Below are 10,290 nucleotides of genomic sequence, written 5' to 3'. Positions count from 1 at the left end.
AAGTCTGCCTGGGTCGGATGACTCCCCTGCCCAGCCGGCTTCCCTGCTCTTTCCCACCCCTTCCCTCTGTCAGTACCTGCTCCCCTGGAGAGCCTGGCTGGCACAGCCAGAGACCCCTCATTTGCCGCTGCCCAAGTTTCACACCAGTGAATGTTCTTTTAAAAGACCCTGAAAGGAAATATTTCTCATTTTAATTTCAAGTTCAGGAATTAAAACCAAGTAATTGCCAGTTTGTCTCTGCCACACAGTCACTGCTTCACTTAAGATGATGACTGGCTTTGTCTGGGGGAACAATCGCAAATTCCCTCAGGAATACATTCCTTTTCTTTTTTTTGTTGTTAAAGAGAAACGAAAGAAATTCTGGGGGGAGAAAACCTGCAAATGTTGATACAAAAACTTCTAACTTTGATGAGCAGTGGAGTCCTAACTTTGGGATAAAAAAGGACCGCCCAGTTTATCCTAATTAAAGACCCTAGCTTTGCCTCAGAGGGTTGGTCCACAGAGCCCTTGAAAATTGTAATCTAGATCTCCAGTTACAAAAGCAAACAAGTAAACAACAAAAAAAACTTTGCGACCGTCTTAGCAAAACCAGTTAACATTCCAGGTAATTATAACTTGTGTTTGCATTATTCAGAATTACTGTAATACTAGGTAATACACCCATCTAGATAAACTAGCATTTATGTTATTAAAGTAGATAAAGCTCAGTGTTTAGGATCTAATTTTTTTTCAATTGGATATATTTTTCTTTTCATTGTTTTCAACTTACCGATTGTATTTGTTAAAGGGACAATTCCATTTTCTTTTTCAGAAAAACAACACGTGAGGCCACTTGGCATTTCTGGTCTACGTGCTGGGGAAATTGCAATCATATGAATTCAGTGCAGTGTATTTATTGGGGGAGGGGCATTCTGTGTTTTGTTAAGAAGAGCAAAAGAGCTTAAAAATCTGTAACTTTTAAAAGAAACAAATTGTTATTACTTGTTTAATAAACTTTTAAATATATCAAGGTGGAAACTGACATTCAGAATGGTTTTTCTGAGTGTTAATTAAGGGAATATGTTTGTCAATTCCGTTTATTCTCTAAACACTCCTTTCTCTGCCCTCTTTCGCCATCTCTGCTGAAATTACATCTCCACTTGGCTTTTTCTCCTTTACAAAAAGGAGAAGCTCACCTGCAGACCCAGGCTGCTTAACCTTCATTAATCCGCTTTGTACCTGTGCTGGCCTGGAGCTTATGAGGTTATGGTGAGATTTCTCAGCGTCTTAGGAAGACCACAGTCCCTAGACCTTTCAGTTGCTGCTTTGAGGATCCTGCTGCACCATCCACCCTCTCTCTTCTATGACCCACTGACCTAGTAGTTCCCAGGGCAAAATGGCTGATGAACTAAGTCCAACTATATCTGGTTTCTACTGACCCCATGGAGCAGCCAACTTGTCTACACAAAAGGGTGGTTTCAGCTACAAATTACATGCAGATGGTCAAGTATCTTTTCTGTGCTACTAAAATTGAGACAGAATTTTTTAAATCAAAGGCAATCACTTGAGTGAATGATATTTACTTATAAATGTATGTATGTACATGTGTATTATATGTTGGCTAACAGTGATGGTGTCTGTGTTCAGAAGCATGGGGTTCAGGATATTCCCACATCTATAAAGATATGTGTGTAAATCTTAGTGTCACCCATATAATAAACAGACAATTGTTTTTCTGTTTAAATCTTAAACAGTTTAAATGGGAATTACCCAATAGTATTAATTGCCATTTTATTTTTAGTAAGATAGAGTTTCTCTGTAAGGAGCTTGTGATCTAAATAAGACATAGCAAACCAGTACCTATAAAAATGAGCTCAGAAAAACCTAGGCTTCTGCATTTGGGGGAGAAACTGGCCTTAGAATTTGCCCTTTATTGAGTTTACCCACGCTAGGATTATTCAAAGTTTTTCTTTACACCACTGGAATGGATAAGACTTGATGATGATCATCTTTAATTCATGATGTATTACTAAATAATAATGTGAGGGAGAGGAAGAGGAGGAGGAGAGAGTACAGAGCTGGAAGGCTATCTGGCTTAGGTCCCACATTTATAAAGGGCCTGGAATTTAGGCTTTTGATTCACCTCCAAAGGAGGTAACACAAAAATATTCTGATGGTATTGAAAGAAGATACCCCCATCCAAATTCAAAACTGAGATTCCCTAACTAAACCACATCACCTTTAGTGTACTACAGACTTTTAAGTTAAATCTTTTAATTATCTTCTGACTAGCACAGCTGTCTTGTGTTGTAAATTTTTTGTGTTAAAGGTATCAATTCTTAAAATTTAAGCGTTCAAAACACCACCAATATTTAAAACTTTATTTTAGTATTTTAAAAAGTTTAATATACTGGGAACCTCAAAAATAATGGAGACAGCCTGGATCTCCCTCAGCCTTTGAGAAGCCTTGAAATTATTTGGTTAGAATGCAAATATTTCCATGAGGTAGCAGGAGAATTTTCATATAAGCCTAAGGAACTGCAACGAAGAAATCTGGAAGCAAGGAAATTGTAGGAAAGAATGAGTTATATGTATCAAATGAAAACTCAATGCATACCTTTTTGTTTTTCCTCTATGCTGAATTTTATGGACTTCAAGAAGTCTTACTATGCCACCTATTCATGCATATTAAAACTATATACAATATTTACACCTTTAAAGCATGCTTTCTCAATTTGAAGTCACAACTAGCCTTGGTAATCTTACAGAAATGGCATGTGTGTGAAGTTATGAAAGTTCAACCAGAGTAAACTGCATGATGAAAAGTGTTCTTGAACACTGAAGCCTGGAGTGCTAAAATAAAACCTGATATGTAAGATTCTTTGAAACACAAGTCTTACAGAGACGCATTAAAGGAGAAAGGGGTGACAACTGAAACAGTAGGAAAGTCAACTTTCATGAGTTAGAAGGGAAGGTTAATTCTGGGTAGCAGGTCAACAGAGGTCATTATCTGAATTATAAATATCTTGAAAGGGAACTTCTTCCTCTCATCTGCTCAGTTCCCACAACTGCATTGTTTCCTGGGGAAGCATTCATAGTTATTTCAGCAAATCCAGTACAGCAGGGGTCCCCAGCCCCCGGGCCACAAAGCGGTACCGGTCCTTGGCCTGTTAGGAACTGGGCCGCACAGCAGGAGTGAGCGGTGGGGGGTGGGGGTGGGCAGCGAGCGAAGCTTCCTCTGACGCTCCACGTCACTCCCCATCGCTCACATTACGGCCTGAACCATCACCCGCCCCCCTCCACCCCCACCCCCGTCCGTGGAAAAATTATCTTCCATGAAACTGGTCCCTGGTGCCAAAAAGGTTGGGGACAGCTGCAATCCAGAGTACTGGAGACAACCATTTGGGGACTGAAATATGAAGCCAGCTGCCTAGCTGGGGTGGGGAAATTATATCTTTGAGACCAATAGGAGTTGGTCTAAGGACACTTAGAGAAGAATAGAGGAAAAAAAGATACAAAGGGCACAAGGGTGAAAGGAGGGTTTGAGTCTGAATTCCATCTCTGCTATAGGGTTAATGTATTCCTAATGGTCTTAAGTCAAGTGCTTAAAGTAAAAACACAATAAAAGGAGGAAGGCTCATATCATTAGCCACACCCTGAGGAGTCCAGAGTTCTAAATGCTAAAATAGAATCTATTGAGTAATGATGGCACAAGTTGTAACTTTCTAGAATTCCACAAAAGGCAGGTGGAAGGAAGACTTAAAAATCCACAGTGATAGTCCAGGAAAGAATGTAGCAGACACAGGTAACTAATGGCTTGTTTTGTGGTGACAAGGAATATACTTCAAAGGAAAACTCTGTGAATGGTCCCTGATGTCTTTGGGTCTCTGTGTCACATCTCAATATGTCTAGCTTGGTGAAGGTCTCTCTCAGAGTGGGTATATGTTCTACATATGTGATCTCAAGTATTCCTCATAGCAGCACTATGAGTTGGTGGATTTTATTCCCATTTTATAGATAATGAAATGATCTCAAAGAGGGATGTCAAGTCATTTACTCAAGATCGAGTGGGAAAGTTGGGCTTTAGATTCTTCTGACCCTAAAAATGATGCTATTTATTCAGTAACATTCTGTGTCATTCTTACTGTTACTTTACTGCTTGCAAATTAACCTGACTCCTCCTTTCTTTAAGGGGAATCACCCAGACTTGAAACTTGGGATCATCTTGGACCCTTTCAATCAATTATTTATTGGGTGCCTACTCCAAGCTAGCCATTGGGATAAAGAATGAATGAAATATAATGCCTGCTTTCAGAAAGTATGCAGTTCATACACTGAATCAGTTACTAAACCTTGTAGAGTTCATTTACCGTACATCTATTCCCATCTTTCTTTTCTCAGTGTCTCCCCTGCTCAAGCCCTCACTCCCTGCTGCTTGGACAATAGTCTTATAAATGGTCTCTATCTTTATTAGCTAGGGTCACAGGAGAACTACTCACAGAGTTGTGAGCACAGTGAAGAATTTTTTATAGTAATGGGGAATTCACAGTGGCTTAAAGACTTAAACATAAGACGTGACACCATAAAACTCCTAGAAGAGAGTATAGGCAAAACATTCTCTGACATAAATCGTACCAATGTTTTCTTAGGTCAGTCTCCCAAGGCAACAGAAATAAAAACAAAAATAAACAAGTAGGATCTAATCAAACTTACAAGCTTTTGCACAGCAAAGGAAACCATAGAGAAAATGAAAAGACAACCTACGGAATGGGAAAAAATATTTGCCAATGATCCAACAGACAGGGCTCAATCTCCAAAATATACAAACAGCTCATACAACTCAATAACAAAAAAACAAACAACCCAATCGAAAAATGGACAGAAGACCTTAATAGACATTTCTCCAAAGAAGACATACAGCTGGCCAGTAAGCACATGAAAAGCTGCTCAACATCACTAATTATTACAGGCATGCAAATCAAAACTACAGTGAGGTACCACCTCACATCAGTTAGAATGGCCATCATTAAAATGTCTACAAATAACAAAATGTTGAAGAGGGTATGGGGAAAAGGGAATCCTGCTATACTGTTGGTGGGAATGTTAAGTTGGTACAGCCACTATGGAAAACAGTGTGAAGGTTCCTCAGAAACTAAAAATAGAATTACCATATGATCCAGCAATCCCATTCCTGGGCATACACCCAGACAAAACCATAATTCAAAAAGATACATGCACCCCTATGTTCATAGCAGCACTATTCACACTAGCCAAAACGTGGAAACAACCTAAATGTCCATTGACAGATGAATGAATAAAGAAGATGTGGTACATATATACAATAGAATACTACTCAGCCATAAAAAAGAATGAAATAATGCCATTTGCAGCAACATGAATGCAACTAGAGATTATCATACCAAGTGAAGTTAACTCAGAAAGAAAGACAAATACCATACGATATCACTTACATGTGGAATCTAAAATTTGGCACAAATGAACCTATCTACAAAAGAGAAACAGACTCACAGACATAGAGAACAGACTTCTGGTTGCCAGGGGGGAGGGGTGTGGGGAGGGAAGGACTGGGAGTTTGGGATTAGCAGATGTAAACTATTATATATGGGATGGATAAACAACAAGGTCCTACTGTATAGCACAGAGAGCTATATTCAATACCCTGTGATAAACCATAATGGAAAAGAATATAAAAAAGAAGAATGTCTCTATGTGTATAACTGAGTCACTTTTCTGTCCAGCAGAGACAGGCACAACGTTGTAAAACAACTCTACTTCAACTAAAAAATATATAAAATTAAAAAAATAAAAGTAATGGAGAGACATTCAGAAACTAGCAACAGTAGGAAGCAGTGACCACATCTAGGACCAAATTGTTGCAGAGCTGCCACCCCTTAGGAGCTATAGTCATGGAGGGGGGTGGCTAAGAAGCCTTTATCCTTCCCTCTGATCTGCTGGTGCTGCCCTCTGCTCAAACTCAGAAGCCAGCCAGCCCCAGGTCTGAAATCTGCAGGAGTCAGACTCCCTGTGCAGAGAAGTGGGGAATGAATCAAGTAGCAGCAGGTGGAGAATGACCAGTTCTCTATCTATTCATTGACTCAACAAATATGTACAGAATGTGTAGTCCACAACAGGCATGGTGGCTACAATAGTGAGCAGAATTGATCTTTCCTCCGTGGAGCTTACAGTTTGGTGAAGGACACTGAGAAAAATCAAATAAAACACAAATGAGCCTAATTCAAATGGAAGTAGAGCTGTGAAGAAAAGGAACCCAGTTCAATAAGAGAGTATAGTGAAGGAAACTGAATCAACTTTGAAAGCCAGGAAGGCTTCCTTGAGAAAGGGATAGTAGCTGAGAAAAGGAACTGGAGAGCACATCTAAGCAGAGGGCACTGTAGGGCAAAGTGCCCGCCCATGGTGGGAGGGAGCAAGGCTCATCAAAGGAACCAAGAGAAGTGTAGTGTGGAGGACAGGAATGCTGGAAGGATAGGGACCTTAGTGAAGCCAGGAGGGGGGCCAGGGCAAATCAGGGGAAGCTTTGTGGGCCAGGTTAAGGATTTTGATTTATATCTTAACAGCAAGTGGGAAACCAACAGAGTTTTCATTCAGGGAAGGAATGAGGATGGGAGTGGATGCAGTCAGATGTCAGAACTGTTTGGGAAGATTACTCTGAGTACAATATGGCGCCTGAATTGGAGGGAGGTAGAGACCAGCACTAGCCTATTGTGGAAGTCCAAGTGAGAGAGAATGAGGTCACGACCTATGATGGTGGCAATGGAGATGGAGGGCAGTGAAGATGTTAGGAGTGATTCAGGAGCTATAACAGGACTTGGCAGTGCATTGGGCATGGGAGTGGGGGAAGTGAAGTGCCAGGATGACTCCTAGGTTTCTCATTTGAACAAATGATTAAAGTATTCACTGAGCTAGGAAAACATGGTAGGCCAGGTTTGGGAATTGTTATCAGTTGAATTGTGTCCCCTCAAAAAATATATGTTAAAGTTCTGGGGACTTCCCTGGTGGTCCAGTGGTTAAGAATCTGCCTTCCAATGCAGGGGATGTGGGTTCAATCCCTGGCTGGGGAACTAAGGCCCCATATGCCGCAGGGCAGCTAAGCCTGAATGCTGCAATTACTGAGCCAAAGGGCCACAACTAGAGAGCCCGCATGCCGCAACTACAGAGCCCATGTGCTCTGGAGCCCATGCGCCACTAGAGAGAAGCCTACACACCACAACTAGAGAGAAGTCCGCGTGCCGCAACAAAAGATCCTGTGTGCCGCAACTAAGACCTGATACAGCCAATAAATAAATAAATAAATAAATAAATATTAACGTCCTAACCCCAGTATCTCAGAATGTGACCTTATTTAGAAATAGGAACTTTACAGAGATAACCAAGTTAAAATGAGGTCCTTAGGGTGGGGCTTAAACCAAAATAACTGGTGTCTTCTTAAAAAGGGGAAATTTGGACACAGACATGTGCAGAGGGAAGATCATGTGAAAACACAGGGAGAACACCATCTATAAACCAAGAAAAGCCTGAGGCTACCAGAAGCTAGGAGAGAGGCATGGGACAGATTATTCCTCATCGTCGTCAGAAGGGACCAACCCTGCCAGCACTTTGATTTTGGACTTCTAGCCTCCAGAAATATGAAATAATAAATTTCTATTGTTTAAGCCACCCAGTTTGTGGGACTTTGTTATAGCAGCCCTAGCAAACTAATACAAGGATGAAATCAGAAATTTGACTCTGTACAAATGGAGTTTAAGGGGTTATTTGAGAAGCAGTATAGCAAAATGGTTGAAAGCATGGACTACGCAGCCTTCTACTTGAGTGTGAACCTCTCTCTGCTGTCTACCAGCTGTGGGAGCAAGCACAAGTTAATGTAAATCTTTTAGCCTCAGTCTCCTCATCTGTAACTAGGAATAATATTACCTTTCTCATAGAGTTGTTCTGAGGAGCAAATGAGCTGATTGTTAAGCACTTAAAACAGCGCCTGGCACAAGTAAGCACTATAGAGGAGTTTATTTAAATGTAGACTATAAATACATAAGGCATCCACATATTGAATAGAGTTGGTTATAGGAGCCTGGAATTCAGAAGAGAGTTCTGCATTTTAAAATTGGGAGTCACTGGCATGTAACTGAAATTGTAAGGGAGAACACAATGGCCTAGAGAGAATGTGTGGGATTGAGAAGCCGGGAGGGCTTCTGGCCAAGTCTTGACATCTCCAACATTTAATGGCTGAGTAAAGGTGGGTGAATCATCAAAAGAGATACAAAAATGGCTAAAGAAAACCACAGTGAGATACCATCTCACACCTACTGGGATGGCTATTAGGGACTGACTTGTGTCCCCCAGAATTCATATGTTGAAGCCCCAACCCCCAATGCAACTATATTTGGAGATAGGGCTTTAAAGAGGTAATTAAAGTTAAATGAAGTAATAAGGATACGGTCCTAATCCAGTAGAACTGATCTTCTTATAAGAAGAGGAAGAGACAACAGAGATCTCTTTCTCTACCTACACAGAGGCCTTTTAGGCCATGTGAGGACATGGCAAGAAGGTGCTGTCTGCAAGCCAGGAAGAGAAGGCTGATCAGAAACCAACCCTGCTGGCATCTTGATCTTGGACTTCCAGTCTCCACAACTGTGATACATTTCTGTTGTTTAAGCCACCCAGTCTGTGGCATTCTGTTATCGCAGCCCAAGCAAACTAATACAATGACTGTAATTTAAAGAATGGAAAATAATAAGTGTTGGTGAGGATGTGGAGAAATTGGAACCCTCATACATTGCAGGAGGGATTGTTAAATGGTGCAGCCACTGTGGAATGCATTATGGGGCTTACTCAAAAAGCTAAAAATATAATTACCATATGACCCGGAATTTCCACCCTAGGTATATATCCAAAAGAATGGCAAAGAAGAACTCAAACAGCTACTAGCATGCCGGCAGTCCTTGCAGTGTTATTCACAATAGCCAAAAGGTAGAGACAACCCTAGTGGTCATCAACAGATGTGATATATCTATACAATGGAATATTATTAAGCCATAAAAAGAAATGAGTTTCTACTACATGCTACAACATGGATGAACCTTGAAAACATCATGATAAGTGAAATAAGCCAGACACAGAGGACAAATATTGTACCATTCCACTTATATGAGGTGTCTAGAATAGGCCAGTTCATTGAGACAGAAAGTAGATTAGAAGTTACCAGGAAAAAAAAAAAAAAAAAGAAGTTACCAGGGGCTGAGGGAGGGAGAGATGGGAGTCATTGCTTAATGGATACAGAGTTTCCATTAAAAAAAAAAAAGTTATAGGGCTTCCCTGGTGGCGCAGTGGTTGAGAGTCCGCCTGCCGATGCAGGGGACACGGGTTCGTGCCCCAGTCCAGGAAGATCCCACAGGCCACGGAGCGGCTGGGCCCGTGAGCCATGGCCGCTGAGCCTGCGCGTCCGGAGCCTGTGCTCCGCAACAGGATAGGCCACAACAGGGAGAGGCCCGTGTACCGCAAAAAAAAAAAAAAAAAGTTATAGAAAGAGTTAGTGGTGATTGTTGTACGGCATCATGAATGTAATTAATACCACTGAATTGTACACTTAAAATGGTTAAAAACACAAATTATATGTTATATATGTTTTACCATAATAAAATCATAATAGCTAGAGAGGTTGGAAGAAAGGAAGAGAGTGTGGCATTGTGGAGGCAAGGAAAAGAAAGTTTGCAGAAGGAGAAAGCAGCTAAGAGTGTTAAGAACGGTGAATACGGAACTGATTCACTTAGTAAGAGCTACTCAGTGGAAAGATGGCAGCAGAAGTCAGATGCCGTGGGTTGAGGAATAAGTAAAAGAGGAGAAAATAAGTGAAAGAGGATATTTGTAGGTAAGTCCTTCAAAGAGCTTGGTGGTTAAGAGAAATAAGATGGGGTAGTGGCTGGAAGGGGCTGAGGAGTTGGGACTTTTCCTCTGTAAGATGAAAAGAGTTGAACATGTTTGATGTTGATGGGAAAGAGTTTAAAAAGAGTAGTTACATAAGAATGAAGGGGTCAGCTAAAGGTAAGGCGCTTGAGGTGGGGTACAGAGTCCAAAGCCTGGGAGCAGCGATTGGCCTGGGACCGCAAGAGGAATCCACTACTAAAGCCAGATGAAGAGAAGGGGAGATGAGGGCGGTGGGAAGTTGAGAGGATTCAGTCCTCTAGAGTGGAAGGTGAGATCCACCAGCTGGAGGTAGCAGCAGGGTGAGGAAGGAGGATAGAGGTTTAAAAGAGTGGAAGAGATCTGAAATCATCATGT

This window comes from Hyperoodon ampullatus, assembly GCF_949752795.1.
Source record: "Hyperoodon ampullatus genome assembly, chromosome: 17".
NCBI classification, from domain to species: domain Eukaryota; kingdom Metazoa; phylum Chordata; class Mammalia; order Artiodactyla; family Ziphiidae; genus Hyperoodon; species Hyperoodon ampullatus.
This window is presented reverse-complemented; position numbering follows the sequence as displayed.